Source organism: Lithobates pipiens, unplaced genomic scaffold (genome assembly GCF_037356315.1).
Source record: "Lithobates pipiens isolate NorthernLeopardFrog02 unplaced genomic scaffold, aLitPip1_a1.2 Scaffold_18, whole genome shotgun sequence".
NCBI classification, from domain to species: domain Eukaryota; kingdom Metazoa; phylum Chordata; class Amphibia; order Anura; family Ranidae; genus Lithobates; species Lithobates pipiens.
Window position 1 is genome coordinate 580,565,645 of NW_027507758.1, and position 18,890 is coordinate 580,584,534.

General features: G+C 53.3%; 7 non-coding genes across 7 annotated transcripts; all 7 read left to right on the forward strand.

Moving 5' to 3' along the window:
• The first annotated feature begins 1,141 nt into the window (after positions 1-1,141).
• On the forward strand, positions 1,142-1,214 carry TRNAA-AGC (transfer RNA alanine (anticodon AGC)). The gene has a single exon. It is a non-coding gene; the product is annotated as a tRNA-Ala (tRNA).
• Positions 1,215-3,353: 2,139 nt separating this feature from the next.
• TRNAA-AGC (transfer RNA alanine (anticodon AGC)) lies at positions 3,354-3,426 on the forward strand. The gene has a single exon. It is a non-coding gene; the product is annotated as a tRNA-Ala (tRNA).
• A 2,138-nt stretch (positions 3,427-5,564) lies between these two features.
• Positions 5,565-5,637, forward strand: TRNAA-AGC (transfer RNA alanine (anticodon AGC)). Its single transcript has one exon. It is a non-coding gene; the product is annotated as a tRNA-Ala (tRNA).
• Positions 5,638-7,776: 2,139 nt separating this feature from the next.
• Positions 7,777-7,849, forward strand: TRNAA-AGC (transfer RNA alanine (anticodon AGC)). The gene has a single exon. It is a non-coding gene; the product is annotated as a tRNA-Ala (tRNA).
• A 2,139-nt stretch (positions 7,850-9,988) lies between these two features.
• On the forward strand, positions 9,989-10,061 carry TRNAA-AGC (transfer RNA alanine (anticodon AGC)). The gene has a single exon. It is a non-coding gene; the product is annotated as a tRNA-Ala (tRNA).
• A 2,139-nt stretch (positions 10,062-12,200) lies between these two features.
• On the forward strand, positions 12,201-12,273 carry TRNAA-AGC (transfer RNA alanine (anticodon AGC)). The gene has a single exon. It is a non-coding gene; the product is annotated as a tRNA-Ala (tRNA).
• A 4,351-nt stretch (positions 12,274-16,624) lies between these two features.
• Positions 16,625-16,697, forward strand: TRNAA-AGC (transfer RNA alanine (anticodon AGC)). Its single transcript has one exon. It is a non-coding gene; the product is annotated as a tRNA-Ala (tRNA).
• Positions 16,698-18,890: the final 2,193 nt, after the last annotated feature.

Below are 18,890 nucleotides of genomic sequence, written 5' to 3' on the forward strand. Positions count from 1 at the left end.
AGCGGCCAGAGCAGGTTGTGGATTTCGCAAAACTGACTATATTTTACACATAGCCCAGGAGAGGACAGGGATCAGCCATAGCGCAAGCAACACACTCGAGCAAAGGGGGATTAGCTCAAGTGGCAGAGCGCTCGCTTTGCATGCGAGAGGTAGCGGGATCGATGCCCGCATTCTCCAAACGCAGCTTTCCTGGTTTCACGGGAGGCACCTTGCTTTTGTGTTTGATGTTGAAGCTTGGAACCGAGCGCCGTGAGCAACATGGGAAGCCGGAGTGCTCCTCATAACATGTGCCAAGGCATTGCCACGTTTTTGTGGTGGCATCTGTGGCTTCAGCCAAAGTCACGTAGGCAGTATTGGACAAAAGCAATCAATTAAAGAAAGCACGACCAGGCTTCCATGGCCAAGAGACAATATTCCATTAGGGGGAAAGGTGCCAGTGCCATGCTTACGCTGAGAGCTTTGGACTCGTTGAATCACCTGAATCAGGTTCAACTTCTCTTTGTGTGCGAAAGAAAGGCCTTTGGGCCCGCAAGCAAATATCGATTGGCATAGGAAAAGGCAACGTAGCAGAGGATGGTTTCGATCCATCGACCTCTGGGTTATGGGCCCAGCACGCTTCCGCTGCGCCACTCTGCTCTTGTCGCTGGCCATCCTCATGGATTTCGACAAGCGAATCCCAAGTCAAGCGTGGGCGAGAGCTGGACTCTCCTAGGCCAGCTGAGCGAGGGTGGTGGCGCCTGGCCCGGCGTGGAGCATTGGTGGTTCAGTGGTAGAATTCTCGCCTGCCACGCGGGAGGCCCGGGTTCGATTCCCGGCCAATGCAATTATGGGCTCTTGGTGTTTGTAGCTCTCTCCCCCAATTTCCAGCCCCATGGAATGCCTCAAGGCACAAGGTGTTTCTTGTCGAGAATGTATTAGGCGGTGTGAGTGCTTTTTGAAACCACCTTCTCCCAATGACATCATTGAAACCCATGGGGCCATACTTCAGAAGGGGCTCAGTTGTCCAAGGTCTTGGGGGAGTGGCTCTCCTGGTGTCTAGCGGCCAGAGCAAGTTGTGGATTTAGCAAAACTGCCTATAGTTTACACATAGCCCAGGAGAGGACAGGGATCAGCCATAGCACAAGCAACAACCTCAAGCAAAGGGGGATTAGCTCAAATGGTAGAGCGCTCGCTTAGCATGCGAGAGGTAGCGGGATCGATGCCCGCATTCTCCAAATGCAGCTTTCCTGATTTGCCAGGAGACACCTTGCTTTTGTGTTTGATGTTGAAGCTTGGAACCGAGCGCCGTGAGCAACATGGGAAGCCGGAGTCCTCCTCATAACGCGTGCCAAGGCGTTGCCACGTTTTTGTGGTGGCAACTGTGGCTTCAGCCAAAGTCACGTAGGCAGTGTTGGACAAAAGCAATCTAGTAAACAAAGCACGAGCAGGCCTCCATGGCCAAGAGACAATATTTCATTAGCGCAAAAGGTGCCAGTGCCATGCTTACGCTGAGAGCTTTGGACTCGTTGAATCACCTGAATCAGGTTCAACTTCTCTTTGTGTGCGAAAGAAAGGCCTTTGGGCCCGCACGCAAGCAAATATCGATTGGCATAGAAAAAGGCAACGTAGCAGAGGATGGTTTCGATCCATCGACCTCTGGGTTATGGGCCCAGCACGCTTCCGCTGCACCACTCTGCTCTTGTCGCTGACCAACCTCAACAACCACATGTGGATGTAGTTTGCCAGCGATTCCCACGGGGAGTGGGTCCATGTGGCAAAGTCACAATGTAGACGACTAGGCGTTTCCATTGATTTTCGACCAGCGAATCCCAAGTCAAGCGTGGGCGAGAGCTGGACTCTCCTAGACCAGCTGAGCGAGGGTGGTGGCAAGTGGCCCGGCGTGGAGCATTGGTGGTTCAGTGGTAGAATTCTCGCCTGCCACGCGGGAGGCCCGGGTTCGATTCCCGGCCAATGCAATTATGGGCTCTTTGTGTTTGCAGCGCTCTCCCCCAATTTCCAGCCCCGTGGAGTGCATCAAGGCACAAGGTGTTTCTTGTCGAGAATGTACTAGGCGGTGTGAGTGCTTTTTGAAACCAGCCTTCTCCCAATTACATCATTGAAACCCATGGGGCCATACCTCTGAAGGGGCTCAGTTGTCAAAGGTCGTAGGAGGGAAAAAAAAGGGGGGTGCAAACCTTCTACGCTAGGAAAGCGGGTGGCTCTCCCGGTGTCTAGCGGCCAGAGCAGGTTGTGGATTTCGCAAAACTGACTATATTTTACACATAGCCCAGGAGAGGACAGGGATCAGCCATAGCGCAAGCAACACACTCGAGCAAAGGGGGATTAGCTCAAGTGGCAGAGCGCTCGCTTTGCATGCGAGAGGTAGCGGGATCGATGCCCGCATTCTCCAAACGCAGCTTTCCTGGTTTCACGGGAGGCACCTTGCTTTTGTGTTTGATGTTGAAGCTTGGAACCGAGCGCCGTGAGCAACATGGGAAGCCGGAGTGCTCCTCATAACATGTGCCAAGGCATTGCCACGTTTTTGTGGTGGCATCTGTGGCTTCAGCCAAAGTCACGTAGGCAGTATTGGACAAAAGCAATCAATTAAAGAAAGCACGACCAGGCTTCCATGGCCAAGAGACAATATTCCATTAGGGGGAAAGGTGCCAGTGCCATGCTTACGCTGAGAGCTTTGGACTCGTTGAATCACCTGAATCAGGTTCAACTTCTCTTTGTGTGCGAAAGAAAGGCCTTTGGGCCCGCAAGCAAATATCGATTGGCATAGGAAAAGGCAACGTAGCAGAGGATGGTTTCGATCCATCGACCTCTGGGTTATGGGCCCAGCACGCTTCCGCTGCGCCACTCTGCTCTTGTCGCTGACCATCCTCATGGATTTCGACAAGCGAATCCCAAGTCAAGCGTGGGCGAGAGCTGGACTCTCCTAGGCCAGCTGAGCGAGGGTGGTGGCGCCTGGCCCGGCGTGGAGCATTGGTGGTTCAGTGGTAGAATTCTCGCCTGCCACGCGGGAGGCCCGGGTTCGATTCCCGGCCAATGCAATTATGGGCTCTTGGTGTTTGTAGCTCTCTCCCCCAATTTCCAGCCCCATGGAATGCCTCAAGGCACAAGGTGTTTCTTGTCGAGAATGTATTAGGCGGTGTGAGTGCTTTTTGAAACCACCTTCTCCCAATGACATCATTGAAACCCATGGGGCCATACTTCAGAAGGGGCTCAGTTGTCCAAGGTCTTGGGGGAGTGGCTCTCCTGGTGTCTAGCGGCCAGAGCAAGTTGTGGATTTAGCAAAACTGCCTATAGTTTACACATAGCCCAGGAGAGGACAGGGATCAGCCATAGCACAAGCAACAACCTCAAGCAAAGGGGGATTAGCTCAAATGGTAGAGCGCTCGCTTAGCATGCGAGAGGTAGCGGGATCGATGCCCGCATTCTCCAAATGCAGCTTTCCTGATTTGCCGGAGACACCTTGCTTTTGTGTTTGATGTTGAAGCTTGGAACCGAGCGCCGTGAGCAACATGGGAAGCCGGAGTCCTCCTCATAACGCGTGCCAAGGCGTTGCCACGTTTTTGTGGTGGCAACTGTGGCTTCAGCCAAAGTCACGTAGGCAGTGTTGGACAAAAGCAATCTAGTAAACAAAGCACGAGCAGGCCTCCATGGCCAAGAGACAATATTTCATTAGCGCAAAAGGTGCCAGTGCCATGCTTACGCTGAGAGCTTTGGACTCGTTGAATCACCTGAATCAGGTTCAACTTCTCTTTGTGTGCGAAAGAAAGGCCTTTGGGCCCACACGCAAGCAAATATCGATTGGCATAGGAAAGGGCAACGTAGCAGAGGATGGTTTCGATCCATCGACCTCTGGGTTATGGGCCCAGCACGCTTCCGCTGCGCCACTCTGCTCTTGTCGCTGACCAACCTCAACAACCACATGTGGATGTAGTTTGCCAGCGATTCCCACGGGGAGTGGGTCCATGTGGCAAAGTCACAATGTAGACGACTAGGCGTTTCCATTGATTTTCGACCAGCGAATCCCAAGTCAAGCGTGGGCGAGAGCTGGACTCTCCTAGACCAGCTGAGCGAGGGTGGTGGCAAGTGGCCCGGCGTGGAGCATTGGTGGTTAAGTGGTAGAATTCTCGCCTGCCACGCGGGAGGCCCGGGTTCGATTCCCGGCCAATGCAATTATGGGCTCTTTGTGTTTGCAGCGCTCTCCCCCAATTTCCAGCCCCGTGGAGTGCATCAAGGCACAAGGTGTTTCTTGTCGAGAATGTACTAGGCGGTGTGAGTGCTTTTTGAAACCAGCCTTCTCCCAATTACATCATTGAAACCCATGGGGCCATACCTCTGAAGGGGCTCAGTTGTCAAAGGTCGTAGGAGGGAAAAAAAAGGGGGGTGCAAACCTTCTACGCTAGGAAAGCGGGTGGCTCTCCTGGTGTCTAGCGGCCAGAGCAGGTTGTGGATTTCGCAAAACTGACTATATTTTACACATAGCCCAGGAGAGGACAGGGATCAGCCATAGCGCAAGCAACACACTCGAGCAAAGGGGGATTAGCTCAAGTGGCAGAGCGCTCGCTTTGCATGCGAGAGGTAGCGGGATCGATGCCCGCATTCTCCAAACGCAGCTTTCCTGGTTTCACGGGAGGCACCTTGCTTTTGTGTTTGATGTTGAAGCTTGGAACCGAGCGCCGTGAGCAACATGGGAAGCCGGAGTGCTCCTCATAACATGTGCCAAGGCATTGCCACGTTTTTGTGGTGGCATCTGTGGCTTCAGCCAAAGTCACGTAGGCAGTATTGGACAAAAGCAATCAATTAAAGAAAGCACGACCAGGCTTCCATGGCCAAGAGACAATATTCCATTAGGGGGAAAGGTGCCAGTGCCATGCTTACGCTGAGAGCTTTGGACTCGTTGAATCACCTGAATCAGGTTCAACTTCTCTTTGTGTGCGAAAGAAAGGCCTTTGGGCCCGCAAGCAAATATCGATTGGCATAGGAAAAGGCAACGTAGCAGAGGATGGTTTCGATCCATCGACCTCTGGGTTATGGGCCCAGCACGCTTCCGCTGCGCCACTCTGCTCTTGTCGCTGGCCATCCTCATGGATTTCGACAAGCGAATCCCAAGTCAAGCGTGGGCGAGAGCTGGACTCTCCTAGGCCAGCTGAGCGAGGGTGGTGGCGCCTGGCCCGGCGTGGAGCATTGGTGGTTCAGTGGTAGAATTCTCGCCTGCCACGCGGGAGGCCCGGGTTCGATTCCCGGCCAATGCAATTATGGGCTCTTGGTGTTTGTAGCTCCCTCCCCCAATTTCCAGCCCCATGGAATGCCTCAAGGCACAAGGTGTTTCTTGTCGAGAATGTATTAGGCGGTGTGAGTGCTTTTTGAAACCACCTTCTCCCAATGACATCATTGAAACCCATGGGGCCATACTTCAGAAGGGGCTCAGTTGTCCAAGGTCTTGGGGGAGTGGCTCTCCTGGTGTCTAGCGGCCAGAGCAAGTTGTGGATTTAGCAAAACTGCCTATAGTTTACACATAGCCCAGGAGAGGACAGGGATCAGCCATAGCACAAGCAACAACCTCAAGCAAAGGGGGATTAGCTCAAATGGTAGAGCGCTCGCTTAGCATGCGAGAGGTAGCGGGATCGATGCCCGCATTCTCCAAATGCAGCTTTCCTGATTTGCCAGGAGACACCTTGCTTTTGTGTTTGATGTTGAAGCTTGGAACCGAGCGCCGTGAGCAACATGGGAAGCCGGAGTCCTCCTCATAACGCGTGCCAAGGCGTTGCCACGTTTTTGTGGTGGCAACTGTGGCTTCAGCCAAAGTCACGTAGGCAGTGTTGGACAAAAGCAATCTAGTAAACAAAGCACGAGCAGGCCTCCATGGCCAAGAGACAATATTTCATTAGCGCAAAAGGTGCCAGTGCCATGCTTACGCTGAGAGCTTTGGACTCGTTGAATCACCTGAATCAGGTTCAACTTCTCTTTGTGTGCGAAAGAAAGGCCTTTGGGCCCGCACGCAAGCAAATATCGATTGGCATAGAAAAAGGCAACGTAGCAGAGGATGGTTTCGATCCATCGACCTCTGGGTTATGGGCCCAGCACGCTTCCGCTGCGCCACTCTGCTCTTGTCGCTGACCAACCTCAACAACCACATGTGGATGTAGTTTGCCAGCGATTCCCACGGGGAGTGGGTCCATGTGGCAAAGTCACAATGTAGACGACTAGGCGTTTCCATTGATTTTCGACCAGCGAATCCCAAGTCAAGCGTGGGCGAGAGCTGGACTCTCCTAGACCAGCTGAGCGAGGGTGGTGGCAAGTGGCCCGGCGTGGAGCATTGGTGGTTCAGTGGTAGAATTCTCGCCTGCCACGCGGGAGGCCCGGGTTCGATTCCCGGCCAATGCAATTATGGGCTCTTTGTGTTTGCAGCGCTCTCCCCCAATTTCCAGCCCCGTGGAGTGCATCAAGGCACAAGGTGTTTCTTGTCGAGAATGTACTAGGCGGTGTGAGTGCTTTTTGAAACCAGCCTTCTCCCAATTACATCATTGAAACCCATGGGGCCATACCTCTGAAGGGGCTCAGTTGTCAAAGGTCGTAGGAGGGAAAAAAAAGGGGGGTGCAAACCTTCTACGCTAGGAAAGCGGGTGGCTCTCCTGGTGTCTAGCGGCCAGAGCAGGTTGTGGATTTCGCAAAACTGACTATATTTTACACATAGCCCAGGAGAGGACAGGGATCAGCCATAGCGCAAGCAACACACTCGAGCAAAGGGGGATTAGCTCAAGTGGCAGAGCGCTCGCTTTGCATGCGAGAGGTAGCGGGATCGATGCCCGCATTCTCCAAACGCAGCTTTCCTGGTTTCACGGGAGGCACCTTGCTTTTGTGTTTGATGTTGAAGCTTGGAACCGAGCGCCGTGAGCAACATGGGAAGCCGGAGTGCTCCTCATAACATGTGCCAAGGCATTGCCACGTTTTTGTGGTGGCATCTGTGGCTTCAGCCAAAGTCACGTAGGCAGTATTGGACAAAAGCAATCAATTAAAGAAAGCACGACCAGGCTTCCATGGCCAAGAGACAATATTCCATTAGGGGGAAAGGTGCCAGTGCCATGCTTACGCTGAGAGCTTTGGACTCGTTGAATCACCTGAATCAGGTTCAACTTCTCTTTGTGTGCGAAAGAAAGGCCTTTGGGCCCGCAAGCAAATATCGATTGGCATAGGAAAAGGCAACGTAGCAGAGGATGGTTTCGATCCATCGACCTCTGGGTTATGGGCCCAGCACGCTTCCGCTGCGCCACTCTGCTCTTGTCGCTGACCATCCTCATGGATTTCGACAAGCGAATCCCAAGTCAAGCGTGGGCGAGAGCTGGACTCTCCTAGGCCAGCTGAGCGAGGGTGGTGGCGCCTGGCCCGGCGTGGAGCATTGGTGGTTCAGTGGTAGAATTCTCGCCTGCCACGCGGGAGGCCCGGGTTCGATTCCCGGCCAATGCAATTATGGGCTCTTGGTGTTTGTAGCTCTCTCCCCCAATTTCCAGCCCCATGGAATGCCTCAAGGCACAAGGTGTTTCTTGTCGAGAATGTATTAGGCGGTGTGAGTGCTTTTTGAAACCACCTTCTCCCAATGACATCATTGAAACCCATGGGGCCATACTTCAGAAGGGGCTCAGTTGTCCAAGGTCTTGGGGGAGTGGCTCTCCTGGTGTCTAGCGGCCAGAGCAAGTTGTGGATTTAGCAAAACTGCCTATAGTTTACACATAGCCCAGGAGAGGACAGGGATCAGCCATAGCACAAGCAACAACCTCAAGCAAAGGGGGATTAGCTCAAATGGTAGAGCGCTCGCTTAGCATGCGAGAGGTAGCGGGATCGATGCCCGCATTCTCCAAATGCAGCTTTCCTGATTTGCCAGGAGACACCTTGCTTTTGTGTTTGATGTTGAAGCTTGGAACCGAGCGCCGTGAGCAACATGGGAAGCCGGAGTCCTCCTCATAACGCGTGCCAAGGCGTTGCCACGTTTTTGTGGTGGCAACTGTGGCTTCAGCCAAAGTCACGTAGGCAGTGTTGGACAAAAGCAATCTAGTAAACAAAGCACGAGCAGGCCTCCATGGCCAAGAGACAATATTTCATTAGCGCAAAAGGTGCCAGTGCCATGCTTACGCTGAGAGCTTTGGACTCGTTGAATCACCTGAATCAGGTTCAACTTCTCTTTGTGTGCGAAAGAAAGGCCTTTGGGCCCGCACGCAAGCAAATATCGATTGGCATAGGAAAGGGCAACGTAGCAGAGGATGGTTTCGATCCATCGACCTCTGGGTTATGGGCCCAGCACGCTTCCGCTGCGCCACTCTGCTCTTGTCGCTGACCAACCTCAACAACCACATGTGGATGTAGTTTGCCAGCGATTCCCACGGGGAGTGGGTCCATGTGGCAAAGTCACAATGTAGACGACTAGGCGTTTCCATTGATTTTCGACCAGCGAATCCCAAGTCAAGCGTGGGCGAGAGCTGGACTCTCCTAGACCAGCTGAGCGAGGGTGGTGGCAAGTGGCCCGGCGTGGAGCATTGGTGGTTCAGTGGTAGAATTCTCGCCTGCCACGCGGGAGGCCCGGGTTCGATTCCCGGCCAATGCAATTATGGGCTCTTTGTGTTTGCAGCGCTCTCCCCCAATTTCCAGCCCCGTGGAGTGCATCAAGGCACAAGGTGTTTCTTGTCGAGAATGTACTAGGCGGTGTGAGTGCTTTTTGAAACCAGCCTTCTCCCAATTACATCATTGAAACCCATGGGGCCATACCTCTGAAGGGGCTCAGTTGTCAAAGGTCGTAGGAGGGAAAAAAAAGGGGGGTGCAAACCTTCTACGCTAGGAAAGCGGGTGGCTCTCCTGGTGTCTAGCGGCCAGAGCAGGTTGTGGATTTCGCAAAACTGACTATATTTTACACATAGCCCAGGAGAGGACAGGGATCAGCCATAGCGCAAGCAACACACTCGAGCAAAGGGGGATTAGCTCAAGTGGCAGAGCGCTCGCTTTGCATGCGAGAGGTAGCGGGATCGATGCCCGCATTCTCCAAACGCAGCTTTCCTGGTTTCACGGGAGGCACCTTGCTTTTGTGTTTGATGTTGAAGCTTGGAACCGAGCGCCGTGAGCAACATGGGAAGCCGGAGTGCTCCTCATAACATGTGCCAAGGCATTGCCACGTTTTTGTGGTGGCATCTGTGGCTTCAGCCAAAGTCACGTAGGCAGTATTGGACAAAAGCAATCAATTAAAGAAAGCACGACCAGGCTTCCATGGCCAAGAGACAATATTCCATTAGGGGGAAAGGTGCCAGTGCCATGCTTACGCTGAGAGCTTTGGACTCGTTGAATCACCTGAATCAGGTTCAACTTCTCTTTGTGTGCGAAAGAAAGGCCTTTGGGCCCGCAAGCAAATATCGATTGGCATAGGAAAAGGCAACGTAGCAGAGGATGGTTTCGATCCATCGACCTCTGGGTTATGGGCCCAGCACGCTTCCGCTGCGCCACTCTGCTCTTGTCGCTGACCATCCTCATGGATTTCGACAAGCGAATCCCAAGTCAAGCGTGGGCGAGAGCTGGACTCTCCTAGGCCAGCTGAGCGAGGGTGGTGGCGCCTGGCCCGGCGTGGAGCATTGGTGGTTCAGTGGTAGAATTCTCGCCTGCCACGCGGGAGGCCCGGGTTCGATTCCCGGCCAATGCAATTATGGGCTCTTGGTGTTTGTAGCTCTCTCCCCCAATTTCCAGCCCCATGGAATGCCTCAAGGCACAAGGTGTTTCTTGTCGAGAATGTATTAGGCGGTGTGAGTGCTTTTTGAAACCACCTTCTCCCAATGACATCATTGAAACCCATGGGGCCATACTTCAGAAGGGGCTCAGTTGTCCAAGGTCTTGGGGGAGTGGCTCTCCTGGTGTCTAGCGGCCAGAGCAAGTTGTGGATTTAGCAAAACTGCCTATAGTTTACACATAGCCCAGGAGAGGACAGGGATCAGCCATAGCACAAGCAACAACCTCAAGCAAAGGGGGATTAGCTCAAATGGTAGAGCGCTCGCTTAGCATGCGAGAGGTAGCGGGATCGATGCCCGCATTCTCCAAATGCAGCTTTCCTGATTTGCCAGGAGACACCTTGCTTTTGTGTTTGATGTTGAAGCTTGGAACCGAGCGCCGTGAGCAACATGGGAAGCCGGAGTCCTCCTCATAACGCGTGCCAAGGCGTTGCCACGTTTTTGTGGTGGCAACTGTGGCTTCAGCCAAAGTCACGTAGGCAGTGTTGGACAAAAGCAATCTAGTAAACAAAGCACGAGCAGGCCTCCATGGCCAAGAGACAATATTTCATTAGCGCAAAAGGTGCCAGTGCCATGCTTACGCTGAGAGCTTTGGACTCGTTGAATCACCTGAATCAGGTTCAACTTCTCTTTGTGTGCGAAAGAAAGGCCTTTGGGCCCGCACGCAAGCAAATATCGATTGGCATAGAAAAAGGCAACGTAGCAGAGGATGGTTTCGATCCATCGACCTCTGGGTTATGGGCCCAGCACGCTTCCGCTGCGCCACTCTGCTCTTGTCGCTGACCAACCTCAACAACCACATGTGGATGTAGTTTGCCAGCGATTCCCACGGGGAGTGGGTCCATGTGGCAAAGTCACAATGTAGACGACTAGGCGTTTCCATTGATTTTCGACCAGCGAATCCCAAGTCAAGCGTGGGCGAGAGCTGGACTCTCCTAGACCAGCTGAGCGAGGGTGGTGGCAAGTGGCCCGGCGTGGAGCATTGGTGGTTCAGTGGTAGAATTCTCGCCTGCCACGCGGGAGGCCCGGGTTCGATTCCCGGCCAATGCAATTATGGGCTCTTTGTGTTTGCAGCGCTCTCCCCCAATTTCCAGCCCCGTGGAGTGCATCAAGGCACAAGGTGTTTCTTGTCGAGAATGTACTAGGCGGTGTGAGTGCTTTTTGAAACCAGCCTTCTCCCAATTACATCATTGAAACCCATGGGGCCATACCTCTGAAGGGGCTCAGTTGTCAAAGGTCGTAGGAGGGAAAAAAAAGGGGGGTGCAAACCTTCTACGCTAGGAAAGCGGGTGGCTCTCCTGGTGTCTAGCGGCCAGAGCAGGTTGTGGATTTCGCAAAACTGACTATATTTTACACATAGCCCAGGAGAGGACAGGGATCAGCCATAGCGCAAGCAACACACTCGAGCAAAGGGGGATTAGCTCAAGTGGCCGAGCACTCGCTTTGCATGCGAGAGGTAGCGGGATCGATGCCCGCATTCTCCAAACGCAGCTTTCCTGGTTTCACGGGAGGCACCTTGCTTTTGTGTTTGATGTTGAAGCTTGGAACCGAGCGCCGTGAGCAACATGGGAAGCCGGAGTGCTCCTCATAACATGTGCCAAGGCATTGCCACGTTTTTGTGGTGGCATCTGTGGCTTCAGCCAAAGTCACGTAGGCAGTATTGGACAAAAGCAATCAATTAAAGAAAGCACGACCAGGCTTCCATGGCCAAGAGACAATATTCCATTAGGGGGAAAGGTGCCAGTGCCATGCTTACGCTGAGAGCTTTGGACTCGTTGAATCACCTGAATCAGGTTCAACTTCTCTTTGTGTGCGAAAGAAAGGCCTTTGGGCCCGCAAGCAAATATCGATTGGCATAGGAAAAGGCAACGTAGCAGAGGATGGTTTCGATCCATCGACCTCTGGGTTATGGGCCCAGCACGCTTCCGCTGCGCCACTCTGCTCTTGTCGCTGGCCATCCTCATGGATTTTGACAAGCGAATCCCAAGTCAAGCGTGGGCGAGAGCTGGACTCTCCTAGGCCAGCTGAGCGAGGGTGGTGGCGCCTGGCCCGGCGTGGAGCATTGGTGGTTCAGTGGTAGAATTCTCGCCTGCCACGCGGGAGGCCCGGGTTCGATTCCCGGCCAATGCAATTATGGGCTCTTGGTGTTTGTAGCTCTCTCCCCCAATTTCCAGCCCCATGGAATGCCTCAAGGCACAAGGTGTTTCTTGTCGAGAATGTATTAGGCGGTGTGAGTGCTTTTTGAAACCACCTTCTCCCAATGACATCATTGAAACCCATGGGGCCATACTTCAGAAGGGGCTCAGTTGTCCAAGGTCTTGGGGGAGTGGCTCTCCTGGTGTCTAGCGGCCAGAGCAAGTTGTGGATTTAGCAAAACTGCCTATAGTTTACACATAGCCCAGGAGAGGACAGGGATCAGCCATAGCACAAGCAACAACCTCAAGCAAAGGGGGATTAGCTCAAATGGTAGAGCGCTCGCTTAGCATGCGAGAGGTAGCGGGATCGATGCCCGCATTCTCCAAATGCAGCTTTCCTGATTTGCCAGGAGACACCTTGCTTTTGTGTTTGATGTTGAAGCTTGGAACCGAGCGCCGTGAGCAACATGGGAAGCCGGAGTCCTCCTCATAACGCGTGCCAAGGCGTTGCCACGTTTTTGTGGTGGCAACTGTGGCTTCAGCCAAAGTCACGTAGGCAGTGTTGGACAAAAGCAATCTAGTAAACAAAGCACGAGCAGGCCTCCATGGCCAAGAGACAATATTTCATTAGCGCAAAAGGTGCCAGTGCCATGCTTACGCTGAGAGCTTTGGACTCGTTGAATCACCTGAATCAGGTTCAACTTCTCTTTGTGTGCGAAAGAAAGGCCTTTGGGCCCGCACGCAAGCAAATATCGATTGGCATAGAAAAAGGCAACGTAGCAGAGGATGGTTTCGATCCATCGACCTCTGGGTTATGGGCCCAGCACGCTTCCGCTGCGCCACTCTGCTCTTGTCGCTGACCAACCTCAACAACCACATGTGGATGTAGTTTGCCAGCGATTCCCACGGGGAGTGGGTCCATGTGGCAAAGTCACAATGTAGACGACTAGGCGTTTCCATTGATTTTCGACCAGCGAATCCCAAGTCAAGCGTGGGCGAGAGCTGGACTCTCCTAGACCAGCTGAGCGAGGGTGGTGGCAAGTGGCCCGGCGTGGAGCATTGGTGGTTCAGTGGTAGAATTCTCGCCTGCCACGCGGGAGGCCCGGGTTCGATTCCCGGCCAATGCAATTATGGGCTCTTTGTGTTTGCAGCGCTCTCCCCCAATTTCCAGCCCCGTGGAGTGCATCAAGGCACAAGGTGTTTCTTGTCGAGAATGTACTAGGCGGTGTGAGTGCTTTTTGAAACCAGCCTTCTCCCAATTACATCATTGAAACCCATGGGGCCATACCTCTGAAGGGGCTCAGTTGTCAAAGGTCGTAGGAGGGAAAAAAAAGGGGGGTGCAAACCTTCTACGCTAGGAAAGCGGGTGGCTCTCCTGGTGTCTAGCGGCCAGAGCAGGTTGTGGATTTCGCAAAACTGACTATATTTTACACATAGCCCAGGAGAGGACAGGGATCAGCCATAGCGCAAGCAACACACTCGAGCAAAGGGGGATTAGCTCAAGTGGCAGAGCGCTCGCTTTGCATGCGAGAGGTAGCGGGATCGATGCCCGCATTCTCCAAACGCAGCTTTCCTGGTTTCACGGGAGGCACCTTGCTTTTGTGTTTGATGTTGAAGCTTGGAACCGAGCGCCGTGAGCAACATGGGAAGCCGGAGTGCTCCTCATAACATGTGCCAAGGCATTGCCACGTTTTTGTGGTGGCATCTGTGGCTTCAGCCAAAGTCACGTAGGCAGTATTGGACAAAAGCAATCAATTAAAGAAAGCACGACCAGGCTTCCATGGCCAAGAGACAATATTCCATTAGGGGGAAAGGTGCCAGTGCCATGCTTACGCTGAGAGCTTTGGACTCGTTGAATCACCTGAATCAGGTTCAACTTCTCTTTGTGTGCGAAAGAAAGGCCTTTGGGCCCGCAAGCAAATATCGATTGGCATAGGAAAAGGCAACGTAGCAGAGGATGGTTTCGATCCATCGACCTCTGGGTTATGGGCCCAGCACGCTTCCGCTGCGCCACTCTGCTCTTGTCGCTGACCATCCTCATGGATTTCGACAAGCGAATCCCAAGTCAAGCGTGGGCGAGAGCTGGACTCTCCTAGGCCAGCTGAGCGAGGGTGGTGGCGCCTGGCCCGGCGTGGAGCATTGGTGGTTCAGTGGTAGAATTCTCGCCTGCCACGCGGGAGGCCCGGGTTCGATTCCCGGCCAATGCAATTATGGGCTCTTGGTGTTTGTAGCTCTCTCCCCCAATTTCCAGCCCCATGGAATGCCTCAAGGCACAAGGTGTTTCTTGTCGAGAATGTATTAGGCGGTGTGAGTGCTTTTTGAAACCACCTTCTCCCAATGACATCATTGAAACCCATGGGGCCATACTTCAGAAGGGGCTCAGTTGTCCAAGGTCTTGGGGGAGTGGCTCTCCTGGTGTCTAGCGGCCAGAGCAAGTTGTGGATTTAGCAAAACTGCCTATAGTTTACACATAGCCCAGGAGAGGACAGGGATCAGCCATAGCACAAGCAACAACCTCAAGCAAAGGGGGATTAGCTCAAATGGTAGAGTGCTCGCTTAGCATGCGAGAGGTAGCGGGATCGATGCCCGCATTCTCCAAATGCAGCTTTCCTGATTTGCCAGGAGACACCTTGCTTTTGTGTTTGATGTTGAAGCTTGGAACCGAGCGCCGTGAGCAACATGGGAAGCCGGAGTCCTCCTCATAACGCGTGCCAAGGCGTTGCCACGTTTTTGTGGTGGCAACTGTGGCTTCAGCCAAAGTCACGTAGGCAGTGTTGGACAAAAGCAATCTAGTAAACAAAGCACGAGCAGGCCTCCATGGCCAAGAGACAATATTTCATTAGCGCAAAAGGTGCCAGTGCCATGCTTACGCTGAGAGCTTTGGACTCGTTGAATCACCTGAATCAGGTTCAACTTCTCTTTGTGTGCGAAAGAAAGGCCTTTGGGCCCACACGCAAGCAAATATCGATTGGCATAGGAAAGGGCAACGTAGCAGAGGATGGTTTCGATCCATCGACCTCTGGGTTATGGGCCCAGCACGCTTCCGCTGCGCCACTCTGCTCTTGTCACTGACCAACCTCAACAACCACATGTGGATGTAGTTTGCCAGCGATTCCCACGGGGAGTGGGTCCATGTGGCAAAGTCACAATGTAGACGACTAGGCGTTTCCATTGATTTTCGACCAGCGAATCCCAAGTCAAGCGTGGGCGAGAGCTGGACTCTCCTAGACCAGCTGAGCGAGGGTGGTGGCAAGTGGCCCGGCGTGGAGCATTGGTGGTTAAGTGGTAGAATTCTCGCCTGCCACGCGGGAGGCCCGGGTTCGATTCCCGGCCAATGCAATTATGGGCTCTTTGTGTTTGCAGCGCTCTCCCCCAATTTCCAGCCCCGTGGAGTGCATCAAGGCACAAGGTGTTTCTTGTCGAGAATGTACTAGGCGGTGTGAGTGCTTTTTGAAACCAGCCTTCTCCCAATTACATCATTGAAACCCATGGGGCCATACCTCTGAAGGGGCTCAGTTGTCAAAGGTCGTAGGAGGGAAAAAAAAGGGGGGTGCAAACCTTCTACGCTAGGAAAGCGGGTGGCTCTCCTGGTGTCTAGCGGCCAGAGCAGGTTGTGGATTTCGCAAAACTGACTATATTTTACACATAGCCCAGGAGAGGACAGGGATCAGCCATAGCGCAAGCAACACACTCGAGCAAAGGGGGATTAGCTCAAGTGGCAGAGCGCTCGCTTTGCATGCGAGAGGTAACGGGATCGATGCCCGCATTCTCCAAACGCAGCTTTCCTGGTTTCACGGGAGGCACCTTGCTTTTGTGTTTGATGTTGAAGCTTGGAACCGAGCGCCGTGAGCAACATGGGAAGCCGGAGTGCTCCTCATAACATGTGCCAAGGCATTGCCACGTTTTTGTGGTGGCATCTGTGGCTTCAGCCAAAGTCACGTAGGCAGTATTGGACAAAAGCAATCAATTAAAGAAAGCACGACCAGGCTTCCATGGCCAAGAGACAATATTCCATTAGGGGGAAAGGTGCCAGTGCCATGCTTACGCTGAGAGCTTTGGACTCGTTGAATCACCTGAATCAGGTTCAACTTCTCTTTGTGTGCGAAAGAAAGGCCTTTGGGCCCGCAAGCAAATATCGATTGGCATAGGAAAAGGCAACGTAGCAGAGTATGGTTTCGATCCATCGACCTCTGGGTTATGGGCCCAGCACGCTTCCGCTGCACCACTCTGCTCTTGTCGCTGGCCATCCTCATGGATTTCGACAAGCGAATCCCAAGTCAAGCGTGGGCGAGAGCTGGACTCTCCTAGGCCAGCTGAGCGAGGGTGGTGGCGCCTGGCCCGGCGTGGAGCATTGGTGGTTCAGTGGTAGAATTCTCGCCTGCCACGCGGGAGGCCCGGGTTCGATTCCCGGCCAATGCAATTATGGGCTCTTGGTGTTTGTAGCTCTCTCCCCCAATTTCCAGCCCCATGGAATGCCTCAAGGCACAAGGTGTTTCTTGTCGAGAATGTATTAGGCGGTGTGAGTGCTTTTTGAAACCACCTTCTCCCAATGACATCATTGAAACCCATGGGGCCATACTTCAGAAGGGGCTCAGTTGTCCAAGGTCTTGGGGGAGTGGCTCTCCTGGTGTCTAGCGGCCAGAGCAAGTTGTGGATTTAGCAAAACTGCCTATAGTTTACACATAGCCCAGGAGAGGACAGGGATCAGCCATAGCACAAGCAACAACCTCAAGCAAAGGGGGATTAGCTCAAATGGTAGAGCGCTCGCTTAGCATGCGAGAGGTAGCGGGATCGATGCCCGCATTCTCCAAATGCAGCTTTCCTGATTTGCCAGGAGACACCTTGCTTTTGTGTTTGATGTTGAAGCTTGGAACCGAGCGCCGTGAGCAACATGGGAAGCCGGAGTCCTCCTCATAACGCGTGCCAAGGCGTTGCCACGTTTTTGTGGTGGCAACTGTGGCTTCAGCCAAAGTCACGTAGGCAGTGTTGGACAAAAGCAATCTAGTAAACAAAGCACGAGCAGGCCTCCATGGCCAAGAGACAATATTTCATTAGCGCAAAAGGTGCCAGTGCCATGCTTACGCTGAGAGCTTTGGACTCGTTGAATCACCTGAATCAGGTTCAACTTCTCTTTGTGTGCGAAAGAAAGGCCTTTGGGCCCGCACGCAAGCAAATATCGATTGGCATAGGAAAGGGCAACGTAGCAGAGGATGGTTTCGATCCATCGACCTCTGGGTTATGGGCCCAGCACGCTTCCGCTGCGCCACTCTGCTCTTGTCGCTGACCAACCTCAACAACCACATGTGGATGTAGTTTGCCAGCGATTCCCACGGGGAGTGGGTCCATGTGGCAAAGTCACAATGTAGACGACTAGGCGTTTCCATTGATTTTCGACCAGCGAATCCCAAGTCAAGCGTGGGCGAGAGCTGGACTCTCCTAGACCAGCTGAGCGAGGGTGGTGGCAAGTGGCCCGGCGTGGAGCATTGGTGGTTCAGTGGTAGAATTCTCGCCTGCCACGCGGGAGGCCCGGGTTCGATTCCCGGCCAATGCAATTATGGGCTCTTTGTGTTTGCAGCGCTCTCCCCCAATTTCCAGCCCCGTGGAGTGCATCAAGGCACAAGGTGTTTCTTGTCGAGAATGTACTAGGCGGTGTGAGTGCTTTTTGAAACCAGCCTTCTCCCAATTACATCATTGAAACCCATGGGGCCATACCTCTGAAGGGGCTCAGTTGTCAAAGGTCGTAGGAGGGAAAAAAAAGGGGGGTGCAAACCTTCTACGCTAGGAAAGCGGGTGGCTCTCCTGGTGTCTAGCGGCCAGAGCAGGTTGTGGATTTCGCAAAACTGACTATATTTTACACATAGCCCAGGAGAGGACAGGGATCAGCCATAGCGCAAGCAACACACTCGAGCAAAGGGGGATTAGCTCAAGTGGCAGAGCGCTCGCTTTGCATGCGAGAGGTAGCGGGATCGATGCCCGCATTCTCCAAACGCAGCTTTCCTGGTTTCACGGGAGGCACCTTGCTTTTGTGTTTGATGTTGAAGCTTGGAACCGAGCGCCGTGAGCAACATGGGAAGCCGGAGTGCTCCTCATAACATGTGCCAAGGCATTGCCACGTTTTTGTGGTGGCATCTGTGGCTTCAGCCAAAGTCACGTAGGCAGTATTGGACAAAAGCAATCAATTAAAGAAAGCACGACCAGGCTTCCATGGCCAAGAGACAATATTCCATTAGGGGGAAAGGTGCCAGTGCCATGCTTACGCTGAGAGCTTTGGACTCGTTGAATCACCTGAATCAGGTTCAACTTCTCTTTGTGTGCGAAAGAAAGGCCTTTGGGCCCGCAAGCAAATATCGATTGGCATAGGAAAAGGCAACGTAGCAGAGGATGGTTTCGATCCATCGACCTCTGGGTTATGGGCCCAGCACGCTTCCGCTGCGCCACTCTGCTCTTGTCGCTGGCCATCCTCATGGATTTCGACAAGCGAATCCCAAGTCAAGCGTGGGCGAGAGCTGGACTCTCCTAGGCCAGCTGAGCGAGGGTGGTGGCGCCTGGCCCGGCGTGGAGCATTGGTGGTTCAGTGGTAGAATTCTCGCCTGCCACGCGGGAGGCCCGGGTTCGATTCCCGGCCAATGCAATTATGGGCTCTTGGTGTTTGTAGCTCTCTCCCCCAATTTCCAGCCCCATGGAATGCCTCAAGGCACAAGGTGTTTCTTGTCGAGAATCTATTAGGCGGTGTGAGTGCTTTTTGAAACCACCTTCTCCCAATGACATCATTGAAACCCATGGGGCCATACTTCAGAAGGGGCTCAGTTGTCCAAGGTCTTGGGGGAGTGGCTCTCCTGGTGTCTAGCGGCCAGAGCAAGTTGTGGATTTAGCAAAACTGCCTATAGTTTACACATAGCCCAGGAGAGGACAGGGATCAGCCATAGCACAAGCAACAACCTCAAGCAAAGGGGGATTAGCTCAAATGGTAGAGCGCTCGCTTAGCATGCGAGAGGTAGCGGGA